General features: G+C 35.4%; 1 long non-coding RNA gene across 1 annotated transcript; it reads right to left on the minus strand.

The window, feature by feature from the left end:
• Window positions 1–12,866: 12,866 nt before the first annotated feature.
• Window positions 12,867–18,995, minus strand: LOC141423058 (uncharacterized). Its single transcript, XR_012447716.1, has 3 exons — window positions 18,776–18,995; window positions 16,432–16,674; window positions 12,867–13,666 (listed from the first exon to the last, which is right to left on the minus strand). It is a non-coding gene; the product is annotated as an uncharacterized lncRNA (long non-coding RNA).
• Between the last annotated feature and the right edge of the window lie 4,124 nt (window positions 18,996–23,119).

The following is a 23,119-nucleotide window of genomic DNA, read 5'->3' on the forward strand; positions in this document are numbered from 1 at the left end:
TCCAGTACTATGTTGAATAGGAGTGGAGATAGTGGGCATCCTTGTCTGGTTCCTGATTTTAGAGGGAATGGTTTTAATTTTTCTCCGTTAAGTATAATGCTGGCTGTAGGTTTGTCATATATAGCTTTTATAATTTTGAGGTACTTTCCTTCTATTCCTAGTTTTCTTAGAGCTTTTATCATGAAATGATGTTGGATCTTATCAAAGGCTTTTTCTGCATCTATTGAGATGATCAAGTGGTTTTTGTCTTTGCTTCTGTTAATGTGGTTTATTACGTTTATTGATTTTCGTATGTTGAACCACCCCTGCATCCCTGGGATGAAGCCTACCTGGTCGTGGTGAATAATCTTTTTGATGTGTTGCTGAATTCGATTTGCCATTATTTTGTTGAGGATTTTTGCATCAATGTTCATTAAGGCGATTGGCCTATAGTTCTCCTTTTTGGAGGTGTCTTTGCCTGGTTTTGGGATAAGTGTAATAGTGGCTTCGTAAAATGTGTTTGGCAGTTTTCCTTCCCTTTCTATTTCATGGAACAGTTTAAGGAGGGTTGGTATCAGTTCTTCTTTAAAGGTCTGATAGAATTCAGCAGAGAATCCATCAGGTCCTGGACTTTTCTTTTCGGGGAGACTCTTGATTGCTGCTTCAATTTCATTTTGTGTTATAGGTCTATTCAGGTGATTAATTTCCTCTTGGTTCAGTTTTGGATGATCATATGTATCTAGAAATCTGTCCATTTCTTTTAGATTTTCAAATTTATTTGAATATAGGTTCTCAAAGTAGTCTCTGATGATTTCCTGGACTTCCATGGTGTTTGTTGTTATCTCCCCTTTTGCATTCCTGATTCTACTAATTTGGGTTTTTTCTCTCCTCATTTTAGTCAGGTTTGCCAGGGGTCTATCGATCTTGTTTATTTTTTCAAAGAACCAACTTTTTGTTTCATTAATTCTTTGTATGGTTTTTTTGGTTTCTATTTCATTGATTTCAGCTCTTATTTTTATTATTTCTCTCCTTCTATTTGTTTTGGGATTTGCTTGTTCTTGTTTTTCTAGGAGTTTGAGATGTATCATTAGGTCATTGATTTGGGATCTTTCAATCTTTTTAATATATGCACTCATGGCTATAAACTTTCCTCTCAAGACTGCCTTAGCTGTGTCCCATAGGTTCTGGTAGGTTGTGTTTTCATTTTCATTGACTTCTAGGAACTTTTTAATTTCCTCTTTTATTGCATCGATGATCCATTCTTCATTAAGTAATGAGTTATTTAGTTTCCTGCTGTTTGCATGTTTTTTGTCTTTACTTTTGTTGTTGAGTTCTACTTTTACTGCATTGTGGTCAGAGAGTATGCATGGTATTATTTCTATTTTCTTATATTTGCTGAGGCTTGCTTTGTGCCCTAGGATATGATCTATTTTGGAGAAGGTTCCATGGGCTGCTGAGAAGAATGTATATTGTGTAGAGGTTGGATGAAATGTTCTGTAGACATCTACTAGGTCCACTTGATCTATTGCATATTTTAGATCTTGGATTTCTTTATTGAGTTTTTTTTTGGATGACCTATCTATTGATGATAATGGAGTGTTAAAGTCTCCCACAACTACTGTGTTGGCGTTTATATATGCTTTTAGGTCTTTCAGGGTATGTTTGATGAAATTGGGTGCGTTGACATTGGGTGCGTACAGATTGATGATTATTATTTCCTTTTGGTCTATTTCCCCTTTTATTAGTATGGAATGTCCTTCTTTATCTCGTTTGATCAATGTAGGTTTGAAGTCTACTTTGTCAGAGATAAATATTGCTACTCCTGACTGTTTTGGGGGGCCATTGGCTTGGTAAATCTTCTTCCAGCCTTTCATCCTAAGCCTATGCTTATTTCTGTCGGTGAGATGAGTCTCCTGTAAGCAACAAATTGTTGGATCTTCTTTTTTAATCCATTTTGTCAAACGGTGTCTTTTGGTGGGTGAATTAAGTCCATTAACATTAAGTGTTAGTACTGATAGGTATGTGGTGATTCCTGCCATTTAGTTATCTTAGTTGTTTGAAGGTTTGATTGTGTGTACCTAACTTGATGTTACTCTCTACTGTCTTGCTTTTTATTATCCTGTGGTTTGGTGCTGCCTGCCTTTTCATGGATAAGTTGGGTGTCACTTTCTGTGTGCAGGATCCCTTGCAGAATCTTTTGTAAGGGTGGCTTTGTGGTCACATATTGTTTTAGTTTCTGCTTATCATGGAAGACTTTTATTGCTCCATCTATTTTGAATGATAGCTTTGCTGGGTAGAGTATCCTGGGGTTGAAGTTATTTTCATTCAGTGCCCAGAAGATCTCACCCCACGCTCTTCTTGCTTTTAATGTTTCTGTTGAGAAGTCTGCTGTGATTTTGATGGGTTTACCTTTGTATGTTACTTGTTTTTTCTCTCTTGCAGCCTTCAATATTCTTTCCTTAGTTTCTGAACTTGTTGTTTTAATGATGATATGTCGTGGAGTAGTTCTATTTTGATCTGGTCTGTTTGGTGTCCTGGAGGCCTCTTGCATTTGTATGGGAATATCTTTCTCTAGATTTGGGAAATTTTCTGTTATTATTTTGTTGAATATATTACGCATTCCCTTCGCTTGCACCTCTTCTCCTTCTTCGATGCCCATGATTCTCAAGTTTGGTCTTTTGATGGAGTCGGTGAGTTCTTGCATTTTCTTTTCACAGGTCTTGAGTTGTTTAATTAGTAGTTCTTCAGTTTTTCCTTTAATTACCATTTCATCTTCAAGTTCTGAGATTCTGTCTTCTGTTTGTTCTATTCTGCTGGATTGGCCTTCCGTTTTGTTTTGCAGTTCTGTTTCGTTCTTTTTTCTGAGGTTTTCCATATCCTGGCTGTTTTCTTCTTTATTGTTGTCTATTTTTGTCCTGAGTTCATTTATCCATTTATTCATTGTGTTCTCTCTTTCATTTTGGTGTTTATACAGTGCTTCTATGGTTTCCTTTATTTCTTCTTTTGCTTTTTCAAATTCTCTATTTTTATTGTCTTGGAATTTCTTGAGTGTCTCCTGTACATTTTGGTTGACCCTATCCAGTATCATCTCTATAAAATTCTCATTGAGTACTTGTAGTATGTCTTCTTTTAAATTATTCTTGTAGGCTTCATTGGGTCCTTTGGCATAGTTTATCTTCATTTTGTTGGAATCTGGCTCTGAGTTTCTGTTCTCTTCATTCCCCTCTGGTTCCTGTACTAATTTTTTGCTGTGGGGAAACTGGTTTCCTTGTTTTTTCTGTCTTCCTGTCATTGTCCTTGGTGTTGTTACTGTCCCTGTACTGTGTGTAATTAAGTATTTTCTAGCTTGTAATAATAACAATGGTAATATTGAGAATGGAAGAGTGAGCTGAGATGGAAAGCAAGAAGTTAAAGAAAAGGGGAAAACAAATATACAGACAAGAGGGAGAAAGCAGAACAAGGTATCAGACAAGAGAGTTTCAAAGGTATAAACAGGGAGTGTTAGTGTACTAATCGACAGTAAGCTGAACAGACAATAGAGTGACAGAGAGAGGATTGAAAATCAAAGATAAAAAAAATAAAAAATAAGTATATGAAAGTAATATCTATTTATAAAAATGAATTAAAATAAAATGGAAAATAGAAAATTAAAAAAAACAAAAAAAACAAAAAACTTCCAAGTTTATATGCAATGCAATTTCAGTCTTAATAATTTGGATGTCCGTCTCAATCTCCAGTCCTGGAGTTGGTGCCTCAGATGTTGTTCTGTAGTTGTCTCATCAAAGGGGATGCATAAAGTAGAACAAAACTACACTCACACACACACACAGAAGAAAAAAAAAAAAGCCCCACCAAGTGTCCCCAGTTCAAATGCAGTACAGTTTCAGTAAGTTTTTCGGCTTGCAGGTGTAATTCGGTTGTTCTCTCATCAAAGGTAGGGAGAAAAAGAAAAAAAAAGCGTCTGGAGGCAGTTCTGAGAGTGGTATCTGCAACTGTGGCTTGCCTGCCTGCTGCTCTCAGCCTGTAGCTGGCGGCATTATTTATGCAGATCTCTGGGGTGAGCTAGCACTCACCTGGTCCCACAGGCTTTGTTTGCTCAGAGTTCTCCTGTGCGGGGGAGGGGGGCCTCTGCTACAGGCTTTTCCCTTTCCAAGCACTGGGAAAGGCGACACTGCCCTGTGTTGTCAGGCCTGCGTGTTTATTTACAGTTCACGTGGGAAGTGGGTCTTCCCTCCTCTCACAAGTGTCCCCGCTCCTGGTTGCTGGCGCGCCCCGCTCCCGCCAGAGCCTCTCCGGCCCGCCCGGCTCGTTTATTTACAGTCCCGGGAAGGGTTCCCTTCCCCCAATCTTCAGCGCTCAGGGCGCCCCACCCTCTTTCCAGCGTCTTAACTGTTCTTATTGCTTAGTACTCAGTTTCTCTTTTTTTCCCGGGTGGAGGTCAGTCTGTCCAGGGGGCTATGCTGCTCTGGCCCAGGCTTGTCTGTGGGGGAACCGCGGTACCGCGAAGCTCACCTGGTCCGCGTCTTCCCAAGCCGTATGGGCGCCGGCCACTGGCGGCCCGGGGTCCTCCTCGGTTCTCCGTTTAACGTGAAGTGGAGATTCTCTGCGCCGGCTGGAGATGTGGAGGAGTCAAAGTTATGCCTTTTCTCGGTGATTATGCCTGCAAAGTGTGTCTCCAGCGTCTCTCCAAGATTTCACTATAGGAGGGTCGCTTTCTGCTTCCTACCTCTAGCCGCCATCTTGGAATTCTCTCCTCACTGATATCTTGACTGCAGCCCTCATGAAAGACTGAGCCAGAACCATCCATCTAAGGTACTTTCAAATTCCTGATCCTTAGAAACGATGTGAGAAAATACCTTTTTTTTTTTTGTCTCAAGATTCTCAGGTTTGGGGTAAATTTCTATGTAGCAATAATTAATATGGAGGGGAATATCAAGCAAAATGTGTTATAGATGGGAGGGCTGGTTTCTCAAGGGTTAAGATGGATTGTAAAAAGAGCCAAGTGGTTCCTCTTGGTTGTATTTAATGAAATATGGCTATAGCACTTTGGGTAAAGGAAGGAAGGAACTGGTCACTTTTCACTCTGAATTTTGAGGCTATCTAAAGACCCATGACTAGCTTCAATTTGCAGAAGTCTCAAATTAAGGAACTGTCTTAATATAAGGATTAAATCCTGCACCTTGCCAATAAAATATGACCTCTATGTCATGATGGGATAAAGTTTCCAGGGAAAGAATATGTGTAATTCATGTGTAGCTGAGATGTGAATTGTGGCTAGAGGTCTGACTGAGGAAGATTGCTTTGCCCCAAAGATAGCTATAATAGCATCTCCAAAACCACAAATTTCTTCTTAATCCCTAGTCCACAGGTGGCATGCATTTCCCCACACCCGGAATCTGTGTTCACTCTGAGACTACCATGACAAAATGAATACAAAGTGATGCTGTACTATTTCTGGGAGAGCCTTTGCCTGGTTAGGCAGTTTCGCCCTCTCTCTTTTGGAAGCCAGACACAATGTAAGAAATGACTACCCTGAGTCCACCATACTGTAAGAAGTGCAGGCTATTTGCAGTGGTCCTGCACATCATGAGACAGACAGGCTAAGAACCACCTGCATACCAATCATTTGAATGAAGACTTTATCTTGGAAACAGATACCCTAGCCCCCAAAACCCAGTTGAAATGTGCTATTAACCAGAGCCTACTTCTATTTCCTGATTTAAAAAAGGGAGTAACACAAAAAAGACTGCTTCAGTTACCAACTTTGGAGTAATCTGTTACAAACCAATAGATTTGAACTCTAATTTCACATGATTCAGTAAAACTCTGCTTTATCAAAAAGCACAAAACAAAGCAGGAGAGTTGGTTATAACAAATAAAACACAGTAGAAGTGATGAAATGTGATGCTGTTGATGAAGACATAATAAGATCAAGGTTTCCACCTTGATGCACTCTCCTTCTCATTCTTCTCTTTGAGGGAAGTCAACTGTTTTGTTGTCAGGCTTCTTGTCACAGTGTCACTCAGACAGCTGATGGAGTAGCCCACATAGTAAGGAGATGAGTCCTGCAAGCAATCGTATTAAATTTGGAAGATCTGAGGCCTGCCAAGACTCACATGAGTGAACTTGAAAATGAGTCTTTCCTTGATTGAGTCTTGAGATAATTACATTTCTGTAGACAGCTTGACTGTAATCTCCTGAAGATTATGGGCCAATCACCCAAATTCACTGCTGCCAGATTATGTCATCTATGAAATACTAAATACTTATTGTTTTAATTCACTAAATTCACAGTAATCTATTATGCACCAAGATAACTGATGTCCTTGTTGTCTATCGTAGTTTCTTTTTTTTAAATTTATTTCTTATTTTTTTATTATTCATATGTGCATACAAGGCTTGGGTCATTTCTCCCCCCTGACCCACCCCCTCACTTACCACCCACCCCAACCCTCCTTCCCCCCACCCCCTCGATACCCAGCAGAAACTATTTTGCCCTTAACTCTAATTTTGTTGTAGAGAGAGTATAAGCAATAATAGGAAGGAACAAGGGTCTTTGCTAGTTGAGGTAAAGATAGCTATACAGAGAGTTTACAGAGAGTTGACGCACATTGATTTCCTGTACATGTGTGTTACCTTCTAAGTTAATTCTTCTTGATCTAACATTTTCTCTAGTTCCTGATCCCCTTCTCCTATTGGCCTCAGTTGCTTTTAAGGTATCTGCTTTAGTTTCTCTGCGTTGAGGGCAACAAATGCTAACTAATTTTTTAGGTGTGTTACCTATCCTCACCCCTCCCTTGTGTGCTCTTGCTTTTATCTGTGCTCAAAGTCCAATCCCCTTGTTGTGTTTGCCCCTTGACCTAATGTCCGCATATGGGGAAGAACATACGATTTTTGATCTTTTGGGCCAGGCTAACCTCACTCACAATGATGTTCTCCAATTCCATCCATTTACCAGCTAATGATAACGTTTCGTTCTTCTTCATGGCTGCATAAAATTCCATTGTGTATAGATACCACATTTTCTTGATCCATTTGTCAGTAGTGGGGCATCGTGGCTGTTTCCATAACTTGGCTATTGTGAATAGTGCTGCAATAAACATGGGTGTGCAGGTGCCTCTGGAGTAACATGTGTCACAGTCTTTTGGGTATATCCCCAAGAGTGGTACTGCTGGATCAAATGGTAGATCAATGTTTAGCTTTTTAAGTAGCCTCCAAATTTTTTTCCAGAGTGGTTGTACTAGTTTACATTCCCACCAAGAGGGTAAGAGGGTTGGTTCCTTTTTCCCCGCATCCTCGCCAACATCTGTTGTTCGTGGTGTTGCTAATGATGGCTATTCTAACAGGGGTGAGGTGGAATCTTAGTGTGGTTTTAATTTGCATTTCCCTTACTGCTAGAGATGGTGAGCATTTTTTCATGTGTTTTTTGGCCATTTGAAATTCTTCTTTTGAGAAAGTTCTGTTTAGTTCACTTGCCCATTTCTTTATTGGCTCATTAGTTTTGGGAGAATTTAGTTTTTTAAGTTCCCTATATATTCTGGTTATCAATCCTTTGTCTGATGTGTAGCTGGCAAATATTTTCTCCCATTCTGTGGGTGTTCTCTTCAGTTTAGACACCATTTCTTTTGATGAACAGAAGCTTTTTAGTTTTATGAAGTCCCATCATTCTATGCTATCTCTTAGTTGCTGTGCTGCTGGGGTTCATTGAGAAAGTTCTTACCTATACCTACTAACTCCAGAGTATTTCCTACTCTTTCCTGTACCAACTTTAGAGTTTGTGGTCTGATACTAAGATCCTTGATCCATTTTGAGTTAATATTGGTATAGAGTGATATACATGGATCTAGTTTCAGTTTTTTGCAGACTGCTAACCAGTTTTCCCAACAGTTTTTCTTGAAAAGGCTGCTTTTTCTCCATCTTATATTTTTAGCACCTTTGTCAAAGACAAGTTGGTTATAGTTGTATGGCTTCATATCTGGGTCCTCTATTCTGTTCCACTGGTCTTCATGTCTGTTTTTGTGCCAGTACCATGCTGTTTTTATCGTTATTGCTTTGTAATATAGTTTGAAGTCAGATATAGTGATACCTCCAGCATTGTTCTTTTGACTGAGTATTGCCTTGGCTATTCGTGGCCTCTTGTGTTTCCATATAAATTTAACAGTAGATTTTTCAATCTTTTTAATGAATGTCATTGGAATTTTGATGGGAATTGCATTAAACATGTAGATTACTTTTGGGAGTATAGACATTTTTACTATGTTGATTCTACCAATCCATGAGCATGGGAGATCTCTCCACTTTCTATAGTCTTCCTCAATCTCTTTCTTCAGAAGTTTATAGTTTTCCTTGTAGAGGTCGTTCACATCTTTTGTTAGGTTTACACCTAGGTATTTGATTTTTTTTGAAGCTATTGTAAATGGAATTGTTTTCATACATTCTTTTTCAGTTTGTTCATTATTGGTGTATAGAAACGCTAAAGATTTTTCTATGTTGATTTTATATCCTGCTACCTTGCTGTAGCTATTGATGATGTCTAGGAGCTTCTGAGTAGAGTTTTTTGGGTCTTTAAGGTATAGGATCATGTTGTCTGCAAATAAGGATATTTTGACATTTTCTTTACCTATTTGTATTCCTTTTGTTCCTTCTTCTTGCCTAATTGCTCTGGCTAGGAATTCCAGTACTATGTTGAATAGGAGTGGAGATAGTGGGCATCCTTGTCTGGTTCCTGATTTTAGTGGGAATGGTTTCAGTTTTTTCGGTTAAGTATAATGCTGGCTGTAGGTTTGTCATATATAGCTTTTATAATTTTGAGGTACTTTCCTTCTATTCCCAGTTTTCTTAGAGCTTTTATCATAAATGGTGTTGTATCTTATCAAAGGCTTTTTCTGCATCTACTGAGATGATCAAGTGGTTTTTGTCTTTGCTTCTGTTAATGTGGTTTATTACATTTATTGATTTTCATATGTTGAACCACCCCTGCATTCCTGGGATGAAGCCTACTTGGTCGTGGTGAATAATCTTTTTGATGTGTTGTTGAATTCACTTTACAATTATTTTGTTGAGGATTTTTGCGTCAATGTTCTTTAAGGAGATTGGCCTATAATTCTCCTTTTTGGAGGTGTCTTTGCCTGGTTTTGGGATAAGTGTAATACTGGTTTCATAAAATGTGTTAGGCAGTTTTCCTTCCCTTTCTATTTCATGGATCAGTTTAAGGAGGGTTGGTATCAATTCTTCTTTAAAGGTCTGATAGAATTCAGCAGAGAATCCATCAGGTCCTGGACTTTTCTTTTTGGGGAGACTCTTGATTGCTGTTTCAATTTCATTTTGTGTTATAGATCTATTCAGGTGATTAATATCTCTTGGTTCAGTTTTGGATGGTCATATGTATCCAGAAATCTGTCCATTTCTTTAAGATTTTCAAATTTATTTGACTATAGGTTCTTAAAGTAGTCTCTTTAAGATTGATTTCCTGGACTTCCATGGTATTTGTTGTTCATAGTTTCTCTTTTCTGTTGAGAAGCTTTCTCTCTGTCTAATTATTTCTCTCTGTCTCTCTATATCTCTCTTTGTCATGTCTCTGTCTCTGTCTCTCTTTTTCTCTCTCTCTCTGGTTCTGGGGTTGAACTCAGATCCTACACACTGAGCCACTCTACCAGTCCTTTTTTGTCATGGGTTTTTTTGAGATAATGACTCATGAACTATTTGCTAGAGCTGACTTCTAAATGTGATCCTCCTGATCTCTGCCTCCTGAATAACTAGGATTATAGGTGTGAGCCCTTGATGCCCAGCTAATTATTTCTTTTTAAATCATTTTTTCTGCCTGTTTTTTTAAACACATGAATATCTTTTTTATTTATTATACTTAACAAGTTTAATTACAACAAAGTCTTCCATCAAGAATGTCAACTTGGATTTTATTGGTCAATTGTTTTGATTGCCTCTATGTGTACACCTCACAACAACCATTCAGGGCAGGTTCTTTGTTCTCATTCTATAGTGGAGGGAACTAAGGCACAGACAGGTAAAGCAACTTGCCCAAGGACAACAGCAAGTAGATGGAAGAGTTGAAATTTTAACATGGAAAATATCAGTCTACGGCATGTCCTACTAACAATTTTTCTGAGACCTTAAGATCATAAGAAAAATAAACAGTTTAAATAGTGATGGTGTACCAGCTCATCTCTATTGGCGTGGCCTCATACCTATCATTGAGGTGCATTGATTCTGCCTGTTTTTAATATTTTTATTTTTTCTATTCTTATATAAAGCTTTAGTGTGATATATCAGGTTCAGTTTTCATTGTATTTATATTTCTTGAGATTCACTATTCTTGAATAGTTGTTTTCATAACTTCCTAATGATTTGAAAAATTGTGACAATATTTTTCTGCATCTTTCTTCTATTCCATTCTTCTGTTTCTAAGATATTGATAACACATTGATAAAACTTTCAGTATAATCCTTAGATTTCTCATGTTGTTTTGTGGTTTTTCCATCATTTTATCCTCTGTTCTTTCTTTATACAGTCTTCTGACCTATCTTCTATTCTACTAATGATCTTTTCAGATATTTGTTTTATCTTTTGAAACATATCCACTGCATTCTTAATTTTCAGTTACTGATTTTTTCAGTGCCTAGATGTCTACATTTTCAAATACCATGCCTTTCTTAAAGCTTTCAATTATATTTATTTCCTTGAAAATAGAATAATTTTATCAAAGTATGGTGTAACTCCATTATCTGAAAAAATATTCAAGATCAACTTAATAGGTCATTATATTATTCCCTTACCTAAATCATTTATGCATCTACTATCTACTGTTTTCCTTTCTTAAAGTAGTGATTTCTTTTTCTCTCCATGTGCTTGAGTATGTTAGGTTTAGTAACGTAAATTGTACACAATTAAACCTAGTTTTATATATTTCTTCCTCTGAAGGGCTGCATATTTAGGAGAACTAATAACCTTCCATGTACTTTACCCTTGTGTTTATAATTTTTCAGTGCTTTGTTAGCTTCTTGATGTCTTCGAGCAGATTTCTAGAAACAAATATTTTGATGGTTCTTCTATTTCTTCCTGGCTGGGAGATAGCCCACGTTTCCCAGTTCACAATGCTAGAAATGGACATCTCACACAGAGTTTGTGAGAATTTATCTACTCTGGAGAGCAGCTGATCTTTTGTTTTGGGTAAAGGAATAAAGCAACTGTGTGTGTATGTGTGTGTGCATCCACATGCATGCATATGTGTGTGTCTGTGTGTGTACATGCATGTGTGTACATGTTTGCCTGTGTGTATGGGTGTTGAATTTCAACAAGATTCTCTTTGAAAACTAGAGATTCTGAACACTGTTTTTGTTCCTATATTTATTTTTTCTCTTTCTCTTCATTAAAATTTTGTTCAACTATAATATAAATATAAAGATGACAATAGCCAGTTATGATACACTAAGAAGCAACCTGCTCTGGGAAAATGGATTTGTAATGAATTTTCTCTGTCCAAATGCAGAATAATGCTTATAAAAGTGTATTAAGTCAGAAACACTGGTGCATGAGGATAATGGGCTTTTCTGAGATGCTGAAAAGCTGTAAGCAAAGATATACTATTCAGGGTTCACTAATCACTATTGCTATTTATTTGTTTTTCTGGGTGAGGGTGTAGTATTGCTGATACCCAATGTGATTTAAGCACCAGGAGAGCCTAAGGGATCAGAAAAGCCTAAATAGTCCCTTAAAAAGAAGTCCATGGATTTTGAGTAAATCCTTCCTGAATGATAACTGACTCAATAGATAAAAGAATTTTGCATTAACAGGAAATAGAAACTCTTTTCACTCCAAAGTCTCTATCTTGTCAAATCCTGTGATCAATTCTCAACATTTGTTTTGTAGGCAACTCAATGACATTGAGTCTGAACAAGATTGCTTCACCGGTTTTTGTTATAGTTCAACCCCTTACTTTTCTCTTTTCTGTCTGGATTTCTCAATCTGTGCTTTCTGCTTGGGTAATTTCATTCTGCTTCATGGTTTGAAATATATTGTCTAACATAAAACTCCCATATCTAACACAAAAAATGCATACACACATAGAAGATATCTGTATCTATTGTGTATATATACATATTATTCATTGGTCACATGAAAAGATAGCTCAAATATCAATGACCAAAATAGAAATGTCTTTACATACATCCATACTATTACTTAAGTTACTCCTCCCAAACTAGTGCTCTCCATTTTAATGAGCTGTGTTAGTCTTAGGATCACTCTCAATTTGTATCTTTTTTCATTTTAAGTGATATTTAAAATTAAGAATTTATTTTTAAGTGACAATATGTATTTATGATGCACAACATCATGTTTTGATATGTGTTTAATTTTAAATTTATTTCAACTCCAGATAGGCCACATCCAAGTAATCTATCGTATTTTTTTTGCTTTGTTTCCTCTGTTTATGACTGAATTGAGTACACCTTATATGTTCTCTCTAATTTATTGCTATATCATAATTCAGGTCTATATGATCTATTTTCTTGTGTTCAATTTCTTTAGTAGGTTCCCTGCTTTTATACCTGCCATCCTAAGTTAGTCTCAATATATCTTCTGAATGGACTATTTTTAAATTTATACTTTAAAAATCATTGGTTGAATGCCTTCAATAGACTCACTTTGGAATTAGAAAATTAGATAGTTGTGTAACTAAAAGAACCTGATGTGGCCTGCCTGCAGCACGACTCTCTAACATCATCTTCTGCCCTTTCTCACTGGACTATATTGCAGCGACTTTGACATTAGTTTTGTGTCTTAAACAAGAAAGCTTTTTCTTGTCTCATAATCTCTACATTTGTTGTTCCTTTGGCCTACAAAATGCTGTAGATTTTTATTTGGTTGTTTCAATTGTAAACTACTGAACATGTAGTACAATAGTAAGGTATTAACAAGGCAAGAGCCCTGTCTAAAGTGCTGGACATGGCCCCTAACTTAATCAGCCCAAAACTGATGGAGTAATGTCCTAATTTGTGATTTTTATAGGCTTTTCTGAGTATTAAACATTAAAAATTAAACTATCCAGAGTTTCCCCTATGATATCTATATAAATGCCTGCTCAAGCATAGTATCCTAAGTCTTTCTATTCCATCAGCTTTATTTCCTTTACAGAACTTATAACCTTACATATTCAAGTGCAAAGGTGTTTATTTTGTCATCCCTAGGTAAAATGTAAAATTTTTAGAATATGTATTTTGCTGGTCATTTTTGCCACATTTCTAGGACTTTGAATAATATCTAGAAGGTAGAAGAAGCAAAAATAAATGAGGTATGGCAAGGAGTTAGTTTATGTTGTAACATTACAATGTCTAAATAACTTACAGGGAAGTATATAGCCATCTTGGTTAGGCTCTTAAGAACTGTATCACAATTTAGTAGTGCCTTATGCTTTTTAAAGGAGGAAAATGTTGAATGATATATGCCCAGAGATCTGTATAACATCCATTATTAGAAATTTCTTCTTTTCTCTCTTGGTTCCATTCACTGACTTCTATTAATTTTCTTCTATTAGTTTCTTTTTGAAGGCCTTCACAAATCTCCACTGTCTCAGGTATTATCTCTCCATCTTTTCATTCTCTCTCATTGTTTTCCATATTGCCATTATGAAACATATTTGGGTCCTGAATAGTTTCAATTTAAATAAAAACTGCTGGAGAGGAGAAAATGGACATATTTATCTTTTGTCATTCTGGATCTTCATAGTACTATACACATATTACACCTTAATAAACATTTATTCAAATTTATTAACAAAATTTCAGGAAGAATGGTCAGAGGTAAGACTGACCATTCAACAAATAGATTAATAGGAAGAGAACTTAGGTAAAAAAGTCATTAGTACAAAGTTCTTTTGACTTATTCTCCTGTCTGTTGTCTCAACACTTCTAATCAATTCCCCATGTCAGAACTCATTACAACCCCAAATCTGATTATGAATCCACTGCCTAAAGTACTTCAAAAGGATAACTTGCCTTCAAAACAGAAGTTTCTTAAAATATCACAGGGGTTAACTTTCTGCAGCTTACATGTTCTCCCATTACTGCTTCATGACTAACAGGTACTCAGGACTTTGTTCACTTTGTGCTTGTAGGGTACTACATATTCACAGAGCACTATTACTCCCCCCATCCACTTAGATAATTTATTTTATTCTTTAAGGTGTAATTTAAGAACCCCCTGACTACATTAATGGAGTCTGGTATTCTTAGGCTATGCAGAAAAACATTTTTGTAAAACCCTATCATTGGCTTGTCTATTCTAATTGTTGGGTGTTTTAAAAAATCTGTTAAAGTCATAAGATTGTGGTACTTACCTCAGAAAAGAGACTGTGTAATTTCCTCACCTCCTTATCCCTAGTACCCAGAAGGAAGCCTGGTGATTAGTCTGACATTTAAAACCCTTTACATTCAATGAATGGGTGCATGAATAAGTGAATGAATGGATGGGCTGGGGGATATATTTATATACAAATAATAGATTGGGTTGGGAGAGCACAGATGAGATTCATTATTTTTTAAATAAAAATATGAGGATATTATCCTTGGGAACTTATTACTACTGTTTCTATACTCATTTTGACAAATTGAAAGTAATGTGTCTAGGTGATGAAAATATACTATGTGGGAGAATCGACCTAAGAGGAATGACCTGAGACTAAATAATTAGCTGAGGGGTTTTGGGAGATGAATGTTTAATATACTCAATTGCTTAGTCATTCATTTTTCATGGTCATTTATCATTGGCATTGCTGTATTAGGTTGATACCACAGATGCAAAGAAAAAATGGATATTGGATTATATTCAATATCAAAAGCTTACCTCTAGCTCATGTTACTGTCTCAGTAAAGACATTGTCAGACACTGCAAGTTCTGGGTCAGGGCTGCTCACCAAGATCGTGACATCCCTGTTTTACTCAGGCAAGGTGCCAGTTTGGAACGCAAGTGGAAATCTGTAATGCTGAAAGCCCTTAGGGCACTGTGCTGGAGAGTCCTACCTGCTACTTGTTGAGAACAGACATATTATAGCTGATCCTGAATGACTTATTCATAATCATATTTCAAGGGAAACTTATTTTCTAAGTGACTTCTTTTCTCAGAGCTTTGGTCACTAGAAGTCTAGGTAGGGATTCTCTTTATGAAATTTATTTGTGTTTAGAATATCAGAACCCAAACATAATGATAAAAATATAATTAAGTGCTGAATTAATACTGCCACATATGTGTAAGCCTGAAACAATCTAAGTGGACATGTTGAGGCAAGAATAACTAAAACACATGGCAAGTGTACAGGTATGGTAAGAAAGGTAGACCAAAGTGAAGGATGTTTCTGAAAATATCAACCTCAGAGTAATTCAGTTACAGGCCACAGGACAATGTGGCAGTAGTAACTATCAGAAAATATCTTCAGCAGTCATAAAAGCATGAAACCACTGATAAACTGCCCCAAAAGACTTGAGAAGAAGATACTGTTTAATGGCATGACACAGAATGTGCAATGTCATGGATGTCTCTGTTCCATGGGGAAGCCATTTTCAGTTCAGGATCCAAAATAAGAAAAGAGCCTCACTGACAAAAATGTTTGAATGATTTTGTTTTGTTCCTTTTCCAATTTCACAAGAAACCCTGGATTTAATAAGCTCAGGTCAGGCCAGGAATGGTGGTTCACACCTATAATCCCAGCTACTTGGGTGGCAGAGATAGGACAATTGTGATTCCGGGCTGGTTTATGCAAAAAAAGTTAGCAAGATCCTATCACAAAGAACAAGTTGGACATAGTGGTACAGGCTTGTAATCCCAGTTATGCAGTACAAGACTGGCCCTGGGCAAAAAGTGCAAGACCATATCACAACAAATAACTAAAAGCTACACCAAGACTTACTACTTCTATGGTGAAGAAACTTAGAGCTCTCATATATGTGTGGTGAGCTGATTAAAATTCTTAATGCAGCTATGGATTTCCACATCAAGGTCAACACACACTTTTGCCAGCTTCACTAAGTCTTGGATCAAAAGGATAAATAAGATAAAATATCATATATATATATATATATCCACACAAACCTACATGTATGTATACATATACATATGATACATATATACATGATGCATACATGCAACCCTCCAGAGAAGGTGTGCACAGTAGATAATTAGAACAAAATTCTATTGTCAAGTGTGTGCAAAATGAAGTGAGAAGTGTTGTGGGGGATAAATTTGTTGAACTACATCAGCAGTACATTACCAAGTTCAATAATAAGAGCCATCAGTCCTGCTATAGAGAGAAATACACAACTTTGTCTTGAGTCTTTTTTACGCTTTGATGTAATGTATATATGTTGGGAATAACTACATTCATTTGTGACTTAATTTGTTAAAATATATTTATATATTGGCTTATTTGACTAAATTTTTTCTTACATATTTTAGCTGAAGAAATGGCCATTTGGTGGAAAAGAAAATAATTGTTTTGTTGTGCTGGTACTGTGTGCAAGATGTTACGGTATTTCAAATAGGGAGGCAAGTTTCCTGGTTCTGCCTCCACAGGGATTTACGCTAAAGCAGATGACCATTATAAATCATGTCGCAGGGAAAGCCTGGAGCTCAGGGAGATTGTATCACTCAACCGCACATCATAATAATAAAACATCAAGGATGAAATTCCTAAGGGAAAGAAAGAATAGTTAGAATTTTGCTTTTAAAAATGAAGGGAAAAATGTGTTTTACTGAGGAAGGAAAAGAAGGTAGAAGAAAGTAAGGAATACACACAGTGGGAGGAAATAGTGACCTTTGGGAGACATATTGGTTGCAGCTGGAAGTTGGAACTCATCACTTCATCTGTGCTCCTGCTCTGGTGGTTCTTCTGCTGCCTTCTTCATTTTTCTCATTAACAAGAATAAGGTACATCTATTTCTTAGTAACTCTATCCTTTCCATTTTCTGAGGAACTACAAGGTTCAATGAAACTGAACATTTATGAAAGTGAAAAATAGATCAATTCTTATGAGAGAAATGATTGCTCCAGGATATCTCTTAAAAATCATTTTTATCATTGGGATGGATTTTCATAAAGGCCAAAAAAAGTCATTCTGTGAGAGAAAGCTCCCAATGACATATAAGGAAAGACAATAGTATTCCAGCTATGGTTTCATTACTGTATATAATATTTGACACATCATTATCTCTTTTGTGAGAAAAAGAATGAATTTATGAGCCAGGACAGCAAAGACAATCATTTTCCTTTCACAACCATCTGTGCAAATTTATTTTTTGAGCTGGATCCTTTAATTGTACTTCTTAATCAGATGTTCAGGCCCTTGAGTTCTTTTAAGTTCCTTGTTCTCTTGCTTACCCCATGCTTTCTTCCCCAAGGCAATCAATAATCACTGCAATAAGTTCTTTTCTTTGTAAAAATATTAATGCTAAGAATCCCCATGCAAGAACTTCTGATTATTTTGCTCTGCAGGTGGCCTTTCCTGTTTCCTTCCCTCTCCCCAAACATCCTCTGAGCAATTTATGCTAATTAACTAGAGCTGAAAACTTCAAACTGTATTTTATGGGAAAGAATCCTCATTATTGTCCAAAGTTTAAAAAAAAAAAAAAACATGTTAAAGGAGAATGATAGAGGGGGTAATTCAAGTATCTTCGTTATATTGTAAGAACTTTTGTGGATACACAATGTTAATAACAATAGTTAATAGTCTGTTCGTGTAGGATTTGTTTGTTCCTTAAACTAATTAGATGAAGAAATGAGATCTAAAGTAGAACGTGTGTGCTCCAAGATATCTACAAATGGTGCATTGAGATGTAAAAGAAAATAGTTAAAACTTTTTATTTCAAAAACTAATTACACTTTTTCTCGTTCTTTTTTTCTTGTTCTTTATATATAAATTAGCACTCTTTCCTTCACTTAGCTTGTTTGTCAACAGCGATACCTGGATAATTCCTAGCCAAGTATGGAGATGACTAACCATTAACCATGAATGTGATTAATTTTATTAAAAATGACAAGAGCTTTGGATTGGGGATGTGGCTCAGTGGTGGAGCACTTGCCTAGCATGTGCAAGGTCCCAGGTTATTTTACTATTAAGTAAATAATAAAATAAAAATAAAAAACCAAGAGTTTTGAGTAGTAAAATCTTTACAAAACTTTTTAATGTAATCTAGTTGGATCATGAAAATATTTTATAGAACATGAATTTTCAGAAGTTAATTCACAGAAAAAAACATAAGAGGGTTGTTAACTTAGAAAAGAGTTAACATTTGTCCTTTTACAAAAGACAAGAGTTTCAATTTTCCTGACCTTTTGGAAGTAGCTGTGGATAGGAATCTATTTTAATACTCTAAATTTGGCCCTTTAAGGTAAAGGAATCTATTTTAATGCTCTAAGTTTGGTCCTTTAAGGTAAAGCATCACAAAATATGAAATAAAAATTTCTAAATTATGGAAAAAATTCCACTGCTAAACTTTAAAATGTACATTAGAAATAATATTTACTTGATTTTATTTCTTTTTAAGGTTAATGGTTTGTATGTTTCTAATGAATGTGAAAATAACTTTCCAATGGATAGCAAATGCTATGGTTTGAACTTGTCCCTCAAAATTCATGTGTTAGAAAGTTGATCATCAACACAATAGTGCTGAAAGGTGCAAACTTTAAGTGACCATTAAGTCAAGATGGCCCTGTCTGCATGAGTGACTCAATGCCCTTACTATGGAATGGGAGTGTGTTCCTGATAAAAGGATGGGCTTTACCTGCTACATACCTCTTCTCTTATACTTTCTGGCCATTCAGGCTTCTGCTATGGTATGACAGAGCAAGAATGCCCTTACCAGATATAGGCACTTGTGCTTCCACTCTCTGGAACACTAAAAAGATAAATCTCTGTTACTTATAAATTACCAAGGTTCGGGTGTTTCATTACAGCCACACAAAACAGTCTAAGAAACACTGATAATATAGAGAGTACTTATTTTTGATTTATAAAGTTATATAATCATAAAAATACGAAGGAAAATATTAATAGAAGAATTCTAAAATAGTGGGGAAAAACCCCTACAGAATTTATCACTTCTTAATTTCCCATTTTCCACACATGTAGACTGAGGTGCTGGGAATTAATTCACCTGCCCAACTCCACAATGCTGATTAAATGCAGTCTGGTCTATAACTCAAATGTCTGTACTTAAACCTGCTTCTATTCAAAATGCCACCATGAGCCTGTGTGATGTGCTTCTCTTCATTTCTAACCTTATCACAGTATTCTAGGCATCCTAAACTGTTTGCCGCCCCTATTAGACTCCATGCACTCTCCTCCCATATCTTTGCATCTGCCATTTTGTTCTTTCAGTCCCACATGCCCTTCTCCAAATCCTTGTTCCTACCCAATCCATCAAAGACTCAGCTCAGGCATCATTTCTATCTGAACATAAAAGAATCAACAGCATAAAAAGACACTTTCACAACACTGCCCAAGATCTTGTTTCATAAACAAAGGCCAGATGAGTGATGCATATGATGTCACCTCTTTTTCCAATATCATAATCCAAGAAATTTTTTTCCTACTGTCCCTCACCAGTTTCCAACTGTGATAAACTGGAAGTCAATCCAAATTTGCTACTTCATATCCAGCTATTCATTACAAATGCCTTAGCATTACTTATACCTAAAATTAATGACCAAAACAGAAAATGCACTACCTTATTTTCTAATTAGCTCTTAAACTACTAATAATCATAATTTATTTTGTGGCTTATTAAATATTAAAGATGATTTATATCATTCCTATTAATATGTAGCAGCAAAGCAAAGATACTTGAAAGGATGTATTTATTGTTTCAAGGAAAACCTGAGTAAGTATAAGAGGTGGTTTGAAGTCAATTTGGGCTTAAATCACATCTCATAGGGTCATTTTTCCCCTAGAGAGCACATTGGATTCATTTTTAGTAGTTAAGTTTTTGCACTAGAGGATTTCAAAGTATCAATACATTTTGGAGCAAGATTTGCCAAAATAAGAAAATCTCGAGCTTTGAGATCTCATTAAGTAATCGTCATCTTCTTAACTCTGCCTTCTGTTTCCTCTTGAACTTGTACTCTGTTGGGGTTTAATCTTCCAAAGTTTATAGCTAGATTGTTGATTCAAATAAGGTCTTGGTGAAAATCCAAATTTGATATTTCATTTCATTAGATATAATTTAAAATCCTCAGGTTTAAAATAAAGTAGTTGGATAGAAGGCACAAGATTTTAGCCACACATTAGGATTGTGTTTGAGTATAAATATTTATCCATGTAATCAAATTTAACTTATTTTAAAATTTCTAATTTTGTTCAATATATCAAATTTAGTTTTGTCTTAATTTTTTAAGTAGTCCTAAAAATTCAGTTCATTTTTTAGGTTAGACAGCTATATAACTATTCATCCAGTTATGGCTCTTTCTCAAGAGTCTATTCTCTCTTCGTTTTGTCTCCCTGAAATATTCTAAGTTTGCTTTATAAAGATGAGGATGGCTTATGCATTGCCTTGGTTTCATGGGAATGTTGTTTTCTGCTATCTTTCTTCACTACACTGTCTTCTATTAAGGTTAACTCATTCTACTTGGTCTCCATCATTGTATGCTGGTATCTACTTCTAATGTGAAGATCCACCCATGACCTCCAGTATCCCAGTCTATTCCTCACCTTGCATTCATATAAATTTGTTTTGCACTCTAGTTCTTAGGCAATATTGCATTCTCTAACAGGATATAGGGAACTTTCATTGATACTCATAATGTCGGAATCATGGGCCTTGTGAATCTACCTTTGGGATCATTCCTTTCAGTTCAACCTTTATCACTTGTTAGAATAGCCACTTAGAGATTAGCTTGAACACAAAATTATTCTAACACTCCAATTTTTTCTATGACACAAGTGAGGAAGTTCCTTCTGTCTTCAGGACCCACCAACCCTATTTTCATATTTACTTTTTAAAATTCTGCTCAGGAGAAAGTGTTAGATCCTTTCAAAGAATTCAAGAAACATCTACAGCTCCAGCCACATCTCTTCTAAATCACTCTCCCATTTTCTAGTTGGCTATATTGTTTTCTCCACTTACTGTGATGAGAAAATTGGCTTTTATACAATTCATTTCTGTTGTAATTTAAATATAATCTCTCCATTCTGCAATCTCTAAACTTTTAACATTATGGAACACCAAACCCCTGTGCCTACAAAAATACTAGTATTAAGAATAAAGTTTCTCCTCTGTCTCAATCAACTCTATCTTTAAAAAGCATGTTGAAATATTCAAGTGCCTTATTTCTTTGTAGTCTGTGTCAACACTTACCCAGAAATAACAAATGCCACTGGTTCACTAGGAAAATGTCCTCAAAATAATGAGAAAATTTTGATTTCTAAAATAAAAAATTATTATCTCAAAAAGTATTACATTAAACTATATCATAAATTAATTTGAAAATTTATTATTCTTTTGTGAGGTAAAATACATATTTTATGGATGGAGACAGAGTCTTTTCAAATACATTATTGTCAGAAATAATGATAACAACCTTTAATCCCAAGCAGACTTCAGACCTTGTTGTGTTCACACAAATAATGTAGAACATTTATAATGCTAGATTATGGGACTTGGCTAAGCCATTTATAAGCCAATAGAATTAGCGGGCAAGGTTCTTAACATTTCAGGGACATATTCTGATCTACAGTTTATCTATATTTAGGTAATAAGCTTGGGGATGTTTGTGAAAATTCTACTTTTAAAACTTTTAGGAAACATAGAACAAATCCTGTGTACAACAAATTTTATCACAGACAAATGTTATAACATAAAACTTTCAAAAGTGTTCTTATTTCCAGGGTTATTAAATACAACTGAACTCAATGCAGTAAAGGAATCCAATAAGCTTCCCAAAACAGTAATTGGATTTAGAATAAAATACAATATTTTAACTGTATAAATTCCTACTTCATACTATTACATTATGTCCATATTTCAAGATTTCAAGGTAGGTTTGTTTTAATTTTTAAAGAATACACAATGTCATTAATCTAACATTTTATTTGTCTTAGACCATCAATTGACTATTCAGGCCATACATTTTATAACAAAAGAAAAAAAAAAACTGACCTGGTCTGAATATATTTTTCCATAGATTGGCAATCTTGCTGTAGATAGCAAAATTTCCCTTACAGACTCCGATATATCTCTTAATAGTGTTGTGTGGCCATCAGTTATGTTGTCTGTCATTGGGAAAATCAATCTGAATTGGGAATGAACTGGCTTTCTTATCATCATTAAGAGACTCCTTAATTAAGTTGCAGCTGCTGTCAATACTGGTGTTCACATTTTTTAAAAAAAAAACAAACTTTTTTTGAATTTTATTTCTACAATTTTATTTTAAATACCTATTAGAATCAAGATGAGTTCTGTATCTCATTTACTTTCCTAAAACAAATAAAAATGTGAAAACAACTAGGGAGATATAATCTTAATGCTTAATTTTTTAATTTTCTCCTTTATCTCTCAAGCATGACTCCTCTTATTACTCTTAACTCTAGTATATTTACTACTCATCCTAAACTACTGTCCTTTTGTTTTTGTAAATTGTTTTATCCTAATTATGAGAGGGAAGCACAGTCAATTATTTCTAAGGACATTCATTGTATTATTTTCAGAATTTTCTAAGTGTGTTATATTTTGTTCTTTTTTCATCAGTAACACATTTGCCATCACTTAGTCATCTCTGGAATGAATTTCCAAAACATGGATTCATTAGAGGATTGCTAAACCTTAAAATAATCTGTCACTAAATTTAAGTTACCAATGCTGATTTTAGTGAGTTTCATTTTTTAAAATTTATTTTTTTAAGTAAATCAAGAAAAACAAAATTAAAATATTATGTTTCTACGGTGTATAAGATGCTAGACTAATCACTGGAAGAGACAGAAACATGAATAAAAGTCAGTTTTTGCCCTTGTAGAGTTTACTATTGTTTCTAATGAAAAAGGAAAACTCAATAAAAATAAATAACTTGACTGCTTTTAAGTCAAATAAAATAGGTGATTTGAGATCTATGAATAAGAAAAGTTAAGGCCTGGAAGCATGGCTTA

This window comes from Castor canadensis, chromosome 5 (genome assembly GCF_047511655.1).
Source record: "Castor canadensis chromosome 5, mCasCan1.hap1v2, whole genome shotgun sequence".
NCBI lineage: Eukaryota > Metazoa > Chordata > Mammalia > Rodentia > Castoridae > Castor > Castor canadensis.